The following is a 17,305-nucleotide window of genomic DNA, read 5'->3' as shown; positions in this document are numbered from 1 at the left end:
TCGCCGGGGTGGCTCAGTCGGTTGAACAGCAACTCTTGGTTTCAGCTCAGGTCATGATCTCAGGGTTGTGGGAGCTCAGGCTCTGAGCTCAGTGTGGAGTCTGCTTGTCCCTCTTCCTCTGCTCCTCCCCTCCCCCGCCCCCGTGCTCAGGCACTCGCTCTTGCTCTCTGTCTCTAAAATGAATAAATAAAATCTTTAAAAAAATATCCATCACCTGTAGAGTGCTTACCATATACTCGATTGAGGACTTATTGTGTAGCTAGTCTACAGAAATAGAAGATTTATTTGATGGGAGAGTTGACATCTATATTAGATAACCAAAGGTATTATTATTGCTTTTATTTATCTTTTTATTTACTTACTTATTGAGAGGGGGAAAGAGAGGGGGAGGAGGGGCAGAGGGGGAGAGAGAGAGAGAATCTTAAGCAGACTCCACCCCCCAGTGCGGAGCCCACCGTAGGGCTTGATCTCACGACCCTGAGATCATGACCTGAGCCACAGTCAAGAGAGATGCTTAACCGCTTCTGCCACCCAGGGTCCCCTGTTATTGCTTTTAGTAAACCACAAACAGCATGGAAAAGTAATCTTTACTTGCAGCTGGAAACCTTGACTCAAATCACATTTAGGCATATTTGTAAATTATAAGAGCGTTTAGAAAGTTTGAGGTCGTTAGTAAAAGGGATGATGTGTGCAGCCTGAAAGTCATTTATGTCTCCCAAACACTTCGAGGAGCACAAAATGCTTCCCATGCCTGTCCTTCCACATCCATGAATTTTAGGCCAAGCTTAAGAAGTATTACCCGACTTGACAACAAAGGAAAATGAGGTGTCGAGTTCCTTGAGGCCACCAAAGGAGTCAGCATCAGAGCCAGGTGTTTTTTTTTTTTAAGATTTTATTTATTTATTTGACAGAAGAAAAGAGAGATAGCGAGAGCAGGAACACAAGCAGGGGGAGTGGGAGAGGGAGAAGCGGGCTTCCCGCCGAGCAGGGAGCCCAATGTGGGGCTCGATCCCAGGACCCTGGGATCATGACCTGAGCCGAAGGCAGACGCCTAACGACTGAGCCACCCAGGCGCCCCCGGAGCCAGATTTTTAATAAAAATCAAACAAAGTTAGACAATCCCAGAGAATTGGATTTATTTCTGTATAAATTGTGAACTTGATTTCTTTTCCAATCCCATATACTTTCTTCTGTCCTCTTTTTTTTTTCTTTCTTTCCAACAGGCTTGTAATGAAGTGCTCACCAAAGCAAAAAGCAACTCATGCTGAGGGCACAGTAAGTGTGGGCTTGCGGTGACAGGGCCCTCTGGCTTTTGGGGAGTTCCACGCCGCCAGAGATGAAGACAAGTCAAGGATGCAGCTCACGGCGAAAGTGGCAGCCATGGCTGGTCATGCTGAACCGTGAAGCAGCCAAATGGAAAGCACGTGGGACTGTGAGTAGGAAAACCTAGGTTTTCATTCCAACGCTGATGCTTGGCCATGGGCATGCCATTTAACTTCTCTGAGCCCAAGGAAGCGAAGCCTCTCTCAAAATTGAAATTCTTAATACTGACCTCGTGGTATTTGGTGAAAAGGGTTAATGAATATAAAGCACCCAGTCAAATGCCTGGCAGTTGGTGGGTGTTCACTATTATTAGCTCCATCTTTCAGTCCCAACCCTCTTGACTCCATCCTACAAACCTAAGATTGTTCTTAAGATCAAATAAGGTGTTAGAAAATTGTGTGATAGAATCTAAAGGGCTCTGCAAATGTTAAAATGTTATTATGACAGATGAAAACCCAGGCTTAGAGGCAAGTCACATATAACCCTTGTGTTTTTTTTTTTTAATTATTATTCTTTCCCCTTCAAGACCTCATTCGATACACATTTTAATCCTTTCACCCTATAAAAAATGAATGGAACATATGGTATGTTTGCTCTGGGCCTGAAACTCTATATAAGGGTCTTCAGCCTTTGTAACAACAGATGATCTGACCTATGAATACCATCACCGTTCTCCTCCTCAAAGAAACCTTAATCCCAGCCATAATATTGGATCAAGCTGTTTCTGCCTTGCTCTCTTAGATTACTTGATCTAGGGAAAACCAGCCAACATATGGTGAGAATATTCAAGCAGCCCTGTGCAAAAGCCCATGTGGCAAAGAGTAGGACCGCCTGCCAATAGCCAGCACCAGCTTGCCAGCCATGTAACTGAGCCACCCTGGAAACGGGTCTTCCAACACCAGTCAAGCCTTTAGGTGACTAAAGCCTGACCGACACCTTGATTTCAACTTGGTGAGGGACTCTAAGCCACTCCTAAAATCCCCATCCGCTGTAACTGTACAAGGTCACGGTGTTTTAAGCTGCTACATTTGGGGTAAGTGGGTGATTTGTTATGCAGCATAGATCATAATATACAACCCACTCCAAATCGTCAGCTGAGGCTGATTTGTGTTGCATTTCTGCCACTTCCAACCAAAGGCATTTTGAATAATAGATCTGAATCACTTGGGATGGGTCCTGGGCATCTGTATTTTTTTAAAGCTCTATAGATGAATTTGATGTGCAGTTAAAGACGTCTGTTTTATTGGGAAGTATCAGCTAAAATGCATTCTTTCCTCTACGATGCACTGTAAGAGTTAGGACTAGCTTTTAGGCCCTTGGAAACTCAGGGGCACATCCCCAACTTTAGGAAAATCTGGTTTTCTTCTCCCCTCTATCTCTAACAGAAATGAGCAAGAAAGATTCATCTTCACTACTTTCCTCTTGAATTTCCCTCTTGGCTTCACTCTTTTGACTTCAGAACAAAGCCAGTTTATATGAAACACTCCTTGGCCATGGGAAGATTTGCAACGGCTCCCATCACATTCTGTTGTAAACCCTCCTTTGACCCTGACTCGGAAGCACTGACTCTTTCATGCAGTGTTCCACAAACATTTGTCAAGTACATATGAAAATTCTGTTTTACCTGGAGAAAATGAGAGTCATGACGAGATGCTGACACTTCTGTCTCGCTCAAACATACACAACAAAGATGCTGAATTTCCAAACCCTAAACTTGAAAACAAGAGTAAAAGCGTGGCTGAGCATCTCCTCCTTCTTTCTGTATCTTTTTTCCACAGACGTTCAAACAGCCTCTTATAGCAGCCACATGCCAGCAAATTATTATTTTTTAAATCTTAAGAAATCTGAATTACAGGGGCGCCTGGGTGGCTCAGTGGGTTGAGCGACTGCCTTCGGCTCGGGTCATGATCCTGGAGTCCTGAGATCGAGTCCCGCATCAGGCTCCCCACTCAGCGGGGAGTCTGCTTCTCCCTCTGACCCTTCTTTCTCTCCCTCTCTCATTCTGTCTCTCAAATAAATAAATAAAATCTAAAAAAAAAAAAATCTGAATTACAAAGACTTTGGCCACCAACTGAAAGTGGCATCAACCATCGACCTGTTATCCTGATATCCTAGTAATTATCCTCAGTTCCTCTTCTCACTTCGCTTATGGAAACAGCTCCCAAATCCTATTAGCTTCACTTCAGAAATCCCATCTTCAGATGTTCATCCTCACCCCTATAGCCACAGCCTTTGTTCAGGCTACCTTCACCCATCGTCTCTTAACCAGGGCCTTGACCACAAGCTCCCTCCACTCCAACTCATTCTGCACCCAGCTGCCAGAGTCATCCTTTCAAATTGTAAGTTGTATCATGCCACGCCCTTGATGAAAAACTCCGTGATGTCACATACCCCCTAATATGATACAGTGGGAAGGGCACATTCCCTTCTCTGGTATTCTTGCCAGAGTTGCAGAGCCACAATCTCATTATGAGAAAACACTAAATAAGCCCAGCTGAGGGACATTCTATGAAACAAATGGTTAGTATTCATCCACAGTGTCAAGATTATGACAGAAAAAGACTAAGGAGCTGTCCCAGACTGGTGAAGACAAAGGAGACCTGACGACTAAATGTAATGCCAGATCTCGGATTGGCTTCTGGAACACTAAACAGACATGAGTAGAAAAACTGGTGAAGTGCAAATAAATACCGTAGTTAATGCTGTTATACCAACTTCTTTGTTTTGACCATTATGCAAGATCTTGAAATTGGAGAAAGCTGAATGAAGACTATATGAAATTGCTCTACCCTACTCTTGCAACCTTTCTGAAGTCTGAAATTAGGGATGCCTGGGTGGCCCAGTCGGTTAAGCATCTGCTTTTGGCTCAGGTCATGACCCCAGCGTCCTGGGATCGAGTCCCGCCTCGGGTTCCTTGCTCAGCAGGGAGTCTGCTTCTCCCTCTCCCTCTGCCGCTTCTCCCTGCTTGTGCTCTCTCTCTCTCTCTCTATGACTAATAGATAAATACAATCTTTCTTAAAAAATGGAGTCTAAAATCATTTCAAAAGGTGGGTGGAAAGGAGACAGGGCGGCCGGGAGAGTGCCATTGCATCAAATTCCAATCAATTATATAGGCTTAGTGAAGCGAGAGATGTGGTGGCGGGGGCGGGGGGGGGGTAATCAATGCATGCCTGGCAGGTACCATGGGATGAGATGTGAACTTATAAGATCTCTCACCAGCTCTCCAAATACACATATAGTCAGAGCTTCCCACAGGGCTAAATGTGGTTGGACTCTTTAGAAAATACAATCCCTAATGCAAGCCAGTTACTTCATCTGGTGCTCAGCTGAAGAAACAGTTCCTGTACTAGGAAAAAGTGATTGCACTGCTTTATGGAATGTGGCAGAGAATACCTCCCAGCTTCCATCTGCCCCTTCTTCTTCAGCAATACACCTCCTGGTCTTCCAGCTGGAACATTGAACCTGGCTAAAAGAAATTGAAGTGTTTCTCTATTTGTTTGGAAAAGAGTATAACGTGGTACTGAAAACTGGAGCTTCGGGGTTCATCATATAGAGCAGAATCAAACCTAGCTGTGTGACCTCAAGCAAGTTATTGTCCATCTTGAGGCTTAGTCACATTGTCTGTGAAACAGAGCGATAATGATAAACTTACTTTATAAAATTGCTGTGACTATTAAATTTTTTAACCCACGCAAATGCTTTTCATTGAGCATAGTAATCTGGCACAGGATATGTGCTCCATTAAATATTAGCTATTATTTAAAGGCAAAAAGAAAAAAACCTGAAGTCTGTAGCAGTGGAAGGTTCGTGATGAGACATTCACCTATAACTCTGATTGCACACCCCATTAACCCAGTATTCAATAGTTTTGAAATTGTGACCTTGTACTCAGCTTTCTTTTCCCATGCTAGAATTTACTCCTTGGGGGATTCTCACATTCTCTGTATTCTATCATCCAAATCATTGAATCTCTCCAGTTTCCTAAAATGGAGGCGAATCCATCCTCTGATCTAGTGAGCAGAGAAGGGAACCTGGAAAAGAAGGTGAATCTCATTGCCTGTCAGTCCTCTCCCTAATCATGAGATTAACCTGATGCACTTGTCATCTTTCCTTCCTTCTTCTTTTCCTTATGTCTACATATAATTGGTACCCCTATTAAATAGCCCTAATTACTAAGATTAGATAGATATGCTTTTATTTTTAAACAGCTGGGAATTATAAATAAGAATTTCAGAATTCATATATATTCATATGTATTCATAGGAATTCATGAATATACATATATATATATATATATATATATCTCACATCTTTTTAATCTATTCATCCATTGGAGAGCACTGAGGTTGTTTTCTTAGCTATTATGAATAATACTGCAATGAACATGGGAGTGTAGATATCTCTTCAATAACCTGTTTTCATTTCCTCTGGGGAAAAAAAAGACTTTCAGTTGAATTAGAGCACCATTGTAATAGTTGCCTTTAAAAAAAATCCAAAGTACACATACAGTCTAAGAATGTGTGTTTTCAACCTGAAAGTGAGAAATGAGGACATTATTACTTACAAGTAGTGCTGGCTTACATAAACTAAGCGTGAATTAGGGTATCAGCAAGTAAATTTCTAATGAGAGCCAACTGTAAAACGATATTTGTGATTGTAGACAAACATCACAGCATCGTCATGTGACACATCATGACTGTTGGACTTCTTATGCTTATTCTATCGTTTTCTATTTTAATGTGGAATCGCACGTGATGGTGGAGGTGGGGTACCATGATTTCCCAGTACTTAGGATCTCTAGCAATTTTTATCCAGCCTGCTGATGGAAATCACAGGATAAGAGAGCAGGCTTGTGGGGCGGGGGCATTGGGAGGAGGAGAAATCCACTCTCTTTATAAATTTCTCTTAGTGATATCTTTGTAACTTTAGCTACAACCATCGTCATCCTTCTTGATTCTTCTCTTTATTCATCCCCTATATTCAACTCTGCCTTTTTTTTTTTTCCTTTGAAATTATGATCTGGATTTACCTTCCTCCCTTTCCTTCACTATTACCGTCTAGCATAAATCTTTATCACATCATTTCAGGATTATTTGAACAATCTCCTCATCTGGTCTTCCTGACAGCAGTTTATCCCCTGGCTCTTGTCCGATTAATCCTCCCATAATACTACTTTCATAGTATCACTCTACTGCTTCAGAATCTAAAATGAATCTCTGTTGCTGAGTGACTCATCCAAACTCCTCTGTCTGACTTTGAAAGCGTCTAACAATTTTATACCACCTGAATTATTGCAATTTATTGCCCTCTATTTCTTTATGTGGATTATCATCAGACTGGTCTTTGCCTTTCTTTCCACCTTACTCATGCTGTTTTTTTCCCCGAGGACACCAAAGATTTGTGTACATTCCCATCCAGAATTAATTTTACCTTTTGGGAACATCACCCAGAATTTCCTTTGAGAAACATCAAACTCATCAAGTCCATAGTTTTGGAAGTGGCTGACTCCACAGCCAGTTCTGGGGTGGACATGTGACCCTGGCTAATCAGAAAACCACAACCCCTTGGTCAAGCAGCTGATTCAATGTAGAACACATGACCCAAGCTGTCCAGTGAGGCCCCGCCCAGATCTTTTGTTGGAACCTTTAAAAAAGAGTAGTACTTGGCAAAGTACAATATAGTACAAGAAACAGCCACTAACAGATTCCTGAGGATATAGTTTGAGCTTCTAGATCTACTTATGCCTGATCTTTTCACTAATAAGAAACGATAAATCCTTCTTTCTGTTTGGCTTAAACCAACTTGAATTGGTTTGCAAAGAGCATTCCCACCTCTTTACCTCTTCGAGTTAAATTCATCCTTTGAGATCTAGCTCTCATGCCACTTTTGAACTGTCCTTCCCTTTCCTTAATTCCCATTACACCTTACTTCATCTATACTACATTAACACTAGATCATCTCAGTTGTGCAGTATTTTCTAGTTTTGCTCCCCTGCTGTACTTAAAAGCTTGGACCATGAATTACATTCCTCTTGTGTCTACCACCCTGAAGAATCTTTCACACATAAGATGCAGAATGACTGATAACTTCTTGGTTAAATTATTTTGCTCTAGGAAGTCAACAGTCAGAATCTCAAAGAGTAAATGAAAAGTGGGCAAATTGTGGCCAGTCAGAGCCCTGCTCTGTGGATAATTCTGTTCCCATCTTCCTGATTAGAAACAAATATGGGAGGAGAGAAGGAGAGAACCCATATCAGTGACCATGGTATAAAGTCATACTTTGCACCACCTTCCGAAGCTATCTGTTCAGGCCTTTGGAGGGGCCCGATAACACCTACCCGTTCTAGAATGTGGGTTTGCTTTTTATTCAGGAATAGTAAAACCAATAAATCAGGAGGTCACTGCCACTGAAAAGATAGTTACAGTTCCTAAGAGGAGGGGGCCCACCACACCATGCAGGACCACATGGGGAAGCACAGCGGGGGTTCTGCAGATAGAAGGAGCAAGGGGAAAGTCTTTATCACGGTCTCCAAAGGAAAGGCAAGGCAAGCAAAGCAAGGCAGAGTAAGCAGGTTCAGGATCGGCTAGTTTGAATAATTTCAGCGGGCTCTAGGGTGTACGGGCAGTCCCAAATTATCTGGTTCCTGGTCCTGGATTGATTAGGGGAGAGGAACATTTGTTTAGTGTGTAAGAGTTTGATAAAGGAGACAGTTGGGGAGATGTGGGTTCTGGATTTGTCAGTTTGCATATGAAAGGTTCTAGAGAGTTATTTGCGGTCTCTGGGAATTAGCTAGCCTTGGAGGGGCAGTCTAGCCCCAGTCAATGAGGTCCTGGATGGCGGAGTATCATGAAACCCAGAAAATAAGAACATATAGTTGACACACACCCTTCTTTTCCACCCGAGTTCAGAACACATTGAACAGTAAGACAAAGGAGAGGCAGATGGTGGACAAAATATCCCCTCTATTACAGAGAAAGCCAACATTTGAGAATGTGACTTAATGTGAGAGTCAAACAGGCCTTCTAACCCCATCCAGAATTGGTCAGACTTACTCATGTGGTCATAGGCAGCATTGGATCAGGACACCTTTCCCAAGTGGGAAGGACTTTACAGCATGAGCAACAGACAAGAAATTGTGCTTACTGGGCGCCTGGGTGGCTCAGTTGGTTAAGCGACTGCCTTCGGCTCAGGTCATGATCCTGGAGTCCCGGGATCGAGTCCCACATCAGGCTCCCTGCTGAGCAGGGAGTCTGCTTCTCCCTCTGACCCTCCTCCCTCTCATGCTCTCTGTCTCTCATTCTCTCTCTCGCAAATAAATAAAATCTTAAAAAAAAAAAAAAAAAGAAATTGTGCTTACTGCCAGCAAATTTACTTCCAAGGGGGGGAAAAAATCAGGTCGGGAGATGAGTCAAGCACACCCAGTTTATTCTTCCCAAATGTATCAATCAGATCAGACAACCCACCTTGCCCAGGCAGAGTGAGTAGAGTAGGGAATGTCAAGGGGATATTGCTTGACTAAACTCCCTTTTCATGGAGGGACACAAAAACCAGATTTTTCTAGAGATTTAGGAAGACTGAAATTCTGGCACTTTCGTAACCATGATTCCGGCTTCGTGTTTTATATTTTAAATCAGGAGGTTCAGCTAGTCGATACTGCAGGTTGATTCAATTCCCCCACCTCACAGCCCAGGATTAGCAGCACCTGCGTGGCTGCTAAGTCAACTTTCAGACTCTTGGTGTTTGGGAAATATCCCGCTTATGGCTCTTGGTTGTATTCTGTCTCACTTACTTCCACTCTTTTTGATAAAAACAGGGAAAGGGCCAACAGGTCCAGACACTGGGAAACTGTCATCTGGTAGATCAATAAAGAATGACCTAGAGATAATGTTCGAGGCCCCCAAGGGCCTTAAGATGGTGTGGAAAAAAAGGGAAAAACTCATTATGGCAACATACATGTTTATTCTCAACATTTATTCATCTATAACAGGGCAAGAAAACTATATTCCACTGTCTAAATCTAGGCAGTCACCTGTTTTTTCTTTTAAATAAGGATTTATTGGAACACAGCAACACCCATCCCTTTATGTGTTCTGTGTGGCTGTTTGCATGGTATAACAGCAGAGTTGAGTGGTTGTGATAGACTTTATGGCCTGCAAAGCCAAAAATATTTACTATATGGTTCTCTGTAGAAGTTTGCCAACATTTACTCTATATATGCTCATTGAATGCTTATAGATTTACCTACACATCCTGGGAGCAGGGCCAGTCTGTGCCTTAAATGAGCTCACAACCTGCTGGGGAGCCATAGTCTTTATTTATGTCTTTTATTTTTTTTAATTTAAAAATTTTTTTTAAAAATTAAAATTCAATAAGCCAACACTGGGGAACCAGGTATTTTAAACACTACTTACAAAGCAGTGTGAGAAACACAGAACCAGAGGAAGGAGAACTCTGAAGTTGTAAAGGAAGGAATGACTTTTGGGGGTGATAAGGTGAGGGATGGGAGGTGACTCCTGGGACATGACAGGAAAGACTGCCTTTTGCCTACTGGGAAGGATGTTATGTTATGCTCAAAAACTTAGAATTTATCTGAAGGGTAGTGGAACACCACTGAGGGATTTGAATCAGAAAAGCAACATTATCAATTTACTTATGGAAAAGAAAATTATTTATTGAAAAAAGAATCATATGAAATCTCTCCTATATCTAATACACAGGAGGGAAGTCTGAAGGCTGACAGATAAGTTAGAAGTATTGCAATAGACCAGATTTTTTTACCTAAGCCAAGGCCTGCCCCAAATAATTTTTATGTAAGCCTATTTATTAGCAAGTAAAGTACACATCAGGGTTTCATTTGGCATAGAGTATAGAGTGCAATAAAGTAAACTGAAGCCAAACATTAATTATATGCACATGTATAGTTATGCTTCTAGCGTGGGTATATATTAAATCAGTGAGGATTCATTGCTTAGAGAGGATTTCTGTCATCCCTACTCTATTCTTTTTTTTCTGTTTACACATGAAGATGAAGTTATTATCAGTTACCCTCCCTGCAAACTCTCCCCTCCCCATCTCCACCCCACCTTCCACCTTTCTTCTTGATAAGAGGTAAGAGGCCTGAGTGGTTTAAGGATCAGGCATGTGTTTCAAGATTATGAAGAGGGTATTAACTAGTCTAAGCCCATCAGTTAATTCTATATCCTCTGCCTGTGGTCATTTTAGAAATGGGAATGTGATGCACTAATGGGAAGTTGCTGGGAGGCTTCCAGGAAAGGTGTACCTACTGAAGAAAAGGGACATAGGAGGAAACAGACTATCTGCTTTGCTAGATCTCGTGTGATGCCTGGAACTGTGGCAACCATCTTGATTGTGAGGGACTACGCTAACGTACTGAAAATAGCGTGAAGGATGGCAGGGACTGGGTTGATGATATGGAGGACTCAACCTGGAGCTGTCTTACCTTGGAACTTCATGTTATTCAAGACAGGAAATGTCCTTATTACTGAAGCTTCTTTTAGTTGGGTGTTCTGCTCATTCTGACATAGGCTCCCAGAGAGAACGACATGTATGAGCTTTTGATTTATCAGCAAAGGGATTCATAGATACATGTTCTGTGTTGTTTCTAAAGCAGTACTTGTCAAATTTTAATGTGCCTATGAATCACCTGGGGTCCTTGTTTAGCGGCAGATTCAGATTCAGGAGGTAAGGCCTGAGATACTGCATTTCTGAGAAACTCCCAGGAGATTGGATGATACTGATGCAAGGGCCACACCTTTGAGTGGCAAATGTAGGCAACAGGTGTAGCTCACTGAAGGCTAGACCATGGGAAAACCTCCCAGAAACTGATAGGACTTTTAAAGGGAGAGCCAGGAGTCATGGTGTAATAGTGATTCTGATCATTCAAATAGAATAGGCTGATATTATGTCTTCTTAATAATTTCAGAAAAGTTGAGGGACAAATGGTGAAACAAGGACAACCTCTTAGAGACTGTCTGGGCACAGAAGAGAGAAGTAGAAAGTGTCTTTCTTAAGAGGTCCCCAGACAAAGCACAAATCCATGGTTCTGGCAAAGCTTTCAGATGACTGCAGAGGCCTTTCGCCCTGAAAATTCAGTGGCACTTGAATTCAGTTTACTTCACCACTGTAGGTAATTTAAACCAGCAACAACAACCAAATCTATAAAATAAGTGTCAGGAAGCCCAAACGAACTCTGATTTTTTCCCCCCATGATTACTACTTTGATGCTTTCTTTTTTTTTTTATTTTTTTAAAGATTTTATTTATTTATTTGAGAGAGAGAGAATGAGAGACAGAGAGCATGAGAGGGAGGAGGGTCAGAGGGAGAAACAGACTCCCCACTGAGCCCGATGCTGGACTCAATCCCAGGACTCCAGGATCATGACCTGAGCCGAAGGCAGTTGCTTAACCAACTGAGCCACCCAGGCGCCCCACTACTTTGATGCTTTCTTTGGAAGTAATAGTTATATAATTCTTCCCAAATGTTTTCTGAGGGTACATTTGCTTGGCTGTTACCTTAATCATGCATGAGTATGCTTATAGGGTAACTGGACCCTAGATTTTAGGATGAGAAAGCTTGGAACAATGTCAGTTCAAAGCATCTCTTTAATTTGAAATGTTCCCCAAAGGCAGCAACAAAAAAGATTTAGAGCTTGTGGGATGGGAAGATAACTTTGTAAGGACTATTTTAGTGTTCTTGGGAAGAAACAGTGACTCCTAGCAGTAGATAATCTATGATATATTTTGTAAACCAACTACCTCTTGTAATTTACACAGAAATCCATTTTACTTTACTTTTTATTTCAAAAAAATTAACAATAGCAATAGAATTTTCATCCCAATTTTGAGAATAACTATTGGGAACATTAAAAAAAAAGTGCATACAAATATTACAATTGGCTCCTGGTTCCTGTGATTAACAATATAAAGAATCACAAAAAATACAAGGAAACCATTTATAAGAGTCATATCTCTAGTTTTATAGGGGAGAGTGTGCTTGTTATTTTAAGACCAAATGATGGTATACTTTGTCTAGATCTAGCTATTAGAAGAAAGAATACAAAGGCAAAACAAGCTAGTTCTGAGACAAAGACTGGACTCATAAAGAGCAGAATTAATAGAGGAATTCCAAGAATAAAAATTATAAATCCTAGAATAAGGATCATTATTATATGGGAACTCTGTTAGTGAGCCAAGGAAGTCCCAAGTGGCCTTTTCCTTTTTTCCATGAGATCCTTAGGTCAATAGCAGTTTGAGTCTGTGTGATATAAAATCAAGATATTTCACATAAAGAGTAAGAAATATTTTGTCTCCACAAACATATTCCTGGGGCAATCTAGTCTCTCAGTTTGGGTTAGCAAAATCTGTCTCTCTTCCTGCCCACCTAGAATGTTAAATCTCTGTAAATAATTATTTGCAAGTTAATAAGGTTTTCCAAAGTAAAGGGACTTAATGAAATTTGTCTAAGGAGAAACAAGACCAACTTCACTACAGGCAGTAGATTCAGTGGTTAATAGTTTTTTGGGGCTTTGTAGACTTGTTTCCAAATCAGGGCTTTCCCGTCTAATAGCTGCATGACTTTGATAGAGTCACTTCAAGTCTTTATAGTGTTCTCATCTGTTTTTTTAAAAGGATGGCAACACTATTGTATTAAGTTATATGCAATTATATATGTGCAATGTTTAGCATGGTATTGGTAGTTATAAATTCACTTATTTGTTTCACAAAGTGGTTATAGAAAATCTTTATATGCCAGACACTGTACCGGATGTTGGGGATCTGGGCATGAACAAAACAAATATGCCTCCCACCCTCAAAGAAGTTTTACCTCAAAGTAAGTAAAGCAGCTGATTAAAAGGCAAACCAATATAATATATAAATATAAACTTCCAATGAAATATCTTCTCATTGTATAAGTATAATCCTCTATACTTAGGCTTAGTAGATGAGTAGGTCCGCAGATTTCTGAGCCTGTATTTTCAAACATTTAATCGTTATGACACCAACTTGAGAATAATGAGGGAGTAACTTCATTGGCACACTAGGACAACTAAGGGATGCTTTCGTTAACCATTTTACTGAAAGCAGGAGAACAAGTTTGGACTCTTTGTTCAGATAATAGAGCATGGAGTTTCCTTCTTTCAAGTCATCATGTTTATCCACTCTGTACCTCAGTGGAAGATCAGCTTTGGAAATGGTATACAGGAATTCCAGGCTGGATACCAAGGTATTTAAAAAAATTGTTTAATAGGCAAATTGAGAGCAGAAGAAAACAACTAAATATAGATAACTGCAGATATGGGACACTTGGGTGGCTCAGTGGGTTAAGTGTGTGCCTTTGGCTCAGGTCATGATCCCAAGGTCCTGGGATCAAGTCCTACATCTGGCTCCTTGCTCAGCAGAGAGCCTCCTTCTCCCTCTGCCTGCCGCTCACCCCCTTCTTGTGCTCGCTTGCTCTCTGACAAATAAATAAAATCTTAAAAAAAAACAAAACTGCAGATATAAAAATGGCTGACTTACGGCTTTTTCTTTTTGAAGAAGAAGACTGCTTGAAATCAAAGGATATTGCCTGTTAAATTATTTTTAAATCATAGAATGTTAGAGCTAGAAGGATCTTATAAGAACAGTTGTCCAATTGTTTCATTTTATAGATCAGGACAAAGTCCAGGGAGGTTAGTTGATGTCCCTAAGGTCATATACCTACTCAAGTCAGTGTCAACATTATAGCCTAGACCTCCTAAGCCAGATCCGGTGTTTTGGCTCCTTGTCACTTGGACCCAGTCAACCAGCGTTGACTACACTGTTGATTAGTGACACGCAGATAGTCATTCTGGCAGTTACATAGATTAGCTCTCTGAAACCACCTCCTTCCACTTTCCTGCATGCCTTCCTCTATTTTAGAGGTTAGAAAGCCAAAAAGCACATGCTCCGCACTCCTTCGTAACTAAGATTCTAACTTGGAAGGCAGATGTGAGCATGAGTGAGGTGTCGCCGTGAATGGGGAAATTTGATCTTATGGCAGAAGCCTTTGTTTTTTTTTTCAGGGTAATTGTAGCACAGGCTTTGTTATCTGTATTTGGTCCTTAACGTTATAAGTGATGAATGGTGGGCAGTAGTTGGATTAGTGTCCATTGAAACACTTTCCCTTGGAACAACAGGTATAGCGCTATATTATTTCTGTATGACATTCAAGCTGGGTTGCCAGGTTTTCCTAAAAATTTTGTGTGCCAGCATTTTAATAAATCATTTTCTGCTTCAAATAGCTAGAATGGATTGTGTTGTGTGCAGCTAAGAAATCTGACTTGGGTTGAGTAGCTTCCAACAGAATCTTAGTGATAAAAGATAGTCCTTTAGCAGATTCACAATTGAGAAGAAAATTGAAATTAAGCAAATTAAGTCTGAAGGCCTGAGACTAGGTGATTGATGGTATACGTCCAGGTCTGAGTCTGACAGGCTGAGAACCAAGAGCTCTGATGTCCAAGGGCGGAAGAAGCTGATTGTTTCAGCTCAGGAAAATTCACCCTTCTTCTGTTTTTTCGTTCTACTCAGTCTCCCAAAGGATTGGATGATGCCCACCTACATTGGTGAGAATGATCTTCTTTACTCAGGCTACTGATTCATATGCTAATCTGTTGTCAAGACACCCAGAAATAATGTTTTACCAGCCAACTGGACATCTCTCTCTCTTTTTTTTAAAAGATTTTATCTATTTGACAGAGAGAGAGACACAACGAGAGAGGGAACACAAGCAGGGGGAGTGGGAGAGGGAGAAACAGGCTTCCCGCGGAGCAGGGCTCGATCCCAGGACCCTGGGATCATGACCTGAGCTGAAGGCAGACGCTTAACGACTGAGCCACCCAGGCGCCCCCTATCTGGACATCTCTTAACCAGTCAAGTTGACATATAAAATTAACCATTACAGAAGTGCAATGTCAGGTAGTGCTAAGTGCTCTGAAGAAAAATAAAAATGGATAAGGGACCTGGGGTGTACATGAAAAAAAATAAGATGTCTTCTAATAAAAAATAAATTGTGATATGTTCACCCAAGGACTACCTCATGGGACAAACGATAGCTCTATACAATGTGGATAAAGCTTTGAAACATAGTGTTGAGTAAAAGAAGCAAGACATGATGCCATGAGAAAACGATCAGCCAAATCCAAAATATGGAATATTCTGCAGGTCAAATGATTTAGCTTTCTCAAAAAAAAAAAAAAGGCAAAAAAAGGGCATGATAACAAGAAGAGAAGAGGGGAAGAAGCAACAATCAAAAAGGTGAGGTGAGCTAAAACAAGATTACTAAACTTGAGAATTGGTGAAATTGGGTGAAGGATTATAATAATGTAATAGATTGCTTATGTGATTGTCTCTACTTTTATTTCAGTTTGAAAATTCCCATAATTCAAATTTTTTAAAATGAGAAAAGTAATTTGCTTAGAAACTTCTTCTGGGATGAAAAGTAAAAATATATCTATAAGAATAAAGTAGAAGTCACAGGTTTATGTGTCATTATAAAGACCTTTTGTTTTGAGATTATTGTAGGTTCATACACAGTTGTAAAAAATAATTCAGACAGATTCCCTATACCCTTCACCGCAATGGCAATATCTTACATAACTATAGCACAATATTGCAATCAGGAAGTTGCCATTGATACAATCAATGAACCTTATTCAAATTTACCAGTTTGGTATGTATTCATTTATGTATGGAATTGTTCTCCTCTGTGCTTTCTTTTTTTTTTTTAAGATTTTATTTATTTATTTGACAGAGACACAGCGAGATTCATTTAAGTTATTAAGTGTATAAATAAATCATTCCCTTTCTTATTGTCAAGTAAGTATCCCATGGTATGGATATGCCCCAGTTTGTTTAACCATTCATCTGCTAAAGGACATTTGGGTTGTTACTAATTTTTGGCCTTTACAGATAAAGCGACCATGAATTTTCATGTAAATTAGGTTTTTGTGTGAACACATTTTTTTCATTTCTCTGGGATAAATGTCCAAGAGTGCAATTACTGGGTGTAAGAAACTGCTATACTTTTTTCCACAGTGGCTGTTCCATCTTACATTTCCATCAGCAGGATATGGATATATGAGTGTGTGAGCTGTAACTGCTTAACTAATAGTTTTTCAAAATAACCGAAGAAAGAATGATGGTTTTTGGTTATTAATGATGAAAATGTTTCAGCCCAAATGACCCCATGGTTTGGGAAGATTTCTATAGGAGAAACTCATTGCAAAGAAATTAGGTCAAGGAAGTCCTAAAAGTGTTTTAAAACAAGGCCAAAAAAATTATCCTAAAGACACCTGAAAGGAAGAGAGAAAACAAGCATTTAATGAGCAGATATACCAGGTATTTCCCATTCTTTATCTCGTTTATTCCTCCTGATGATCCTGTAAGAAGGGTTATATGTCCATTTTAGAAATAATGTAATCAAGGGGCACCTGGGTGGCTCAGTGGGTTAAGCATCTGTCTCTGGCTCAGGTCATGATCTTGGGGTCCTGGGATGGAGCCCCACATCGGGCTCCCTGCTCAGTGGGGAGTCTGCTTCTCCCTCTCCCACTGCCCCTCCCCCTAGTGGTGCGCTTGCTCTCTCTCAAATAAATAAAATCTTTTTTTTTTTTAAATAATGTAATCGAAGTCTCAAATAACATTTGAAACAGTCACAGTTACGAAATGGCAAAGTGAGAATAAAAAACCCAGCTTCTAGCTGCCTTTAGCTCAGTGCCAGAAACATAGGAGGCAATCAGCACATTTGTTGAAAGGAATGAATGAATAGATAAATGTCAGCTCTGCTATTTATGTCCCCCATGGCAAGACTATTAATTTCTCTGAGACTGTGTCTTCATTTGTTAAAGGAAGATGATAATAACACCTCCTTCAGAGTCGTGAACAAATAAGGTGATACAATAGGAAAAAAACAATTTGGAAAATGGAAAATGTTAAACAAACGTTAGCAT

The 17,305-nt window shown here is 40.5% G+C and overlaps 1 protein-coding gene across 1 annotated transcript in view; it reads left to right on the top strand.

The window, feature by feature from the left end:
• Window positions 1-1,354, top strand: part of NMRK1 (nicotinamide riboside kinase 1) — a 37,661-nt gene extending 36,307 nt beyond the window's left edge. Inside the window, exon 10 of the transcript XR_004910270.2 lies at window positions 1,224-1,354. The gene's annotated coding sequence lies outside the window, so the exon portion shown is untranslated. The remainder of the gene's footprint in view (window positions 1-1,223) is intronic.
• The last annotated feature ends 15,951 nt before the right edge of the window (window positions 1,355-17,305 follow it).

This window comes from Halichoerus grypus, chromosome 14 (assembly GCF_964656455.1).
Source record: "Halichoerus grypus chromosome 14, mHalGry1.hap1.1, whole genome shotgun sequence".
Classification (NCBI taxonomy): Eukaryota; Metazoa; Chordata; class Mammalia; order Carnivora; family Phocidae; genus Halichoerus; species Halichoerus grypus.
This window is presented reverse-complemented; position numbering and strand designations above follow the sequence as displayed.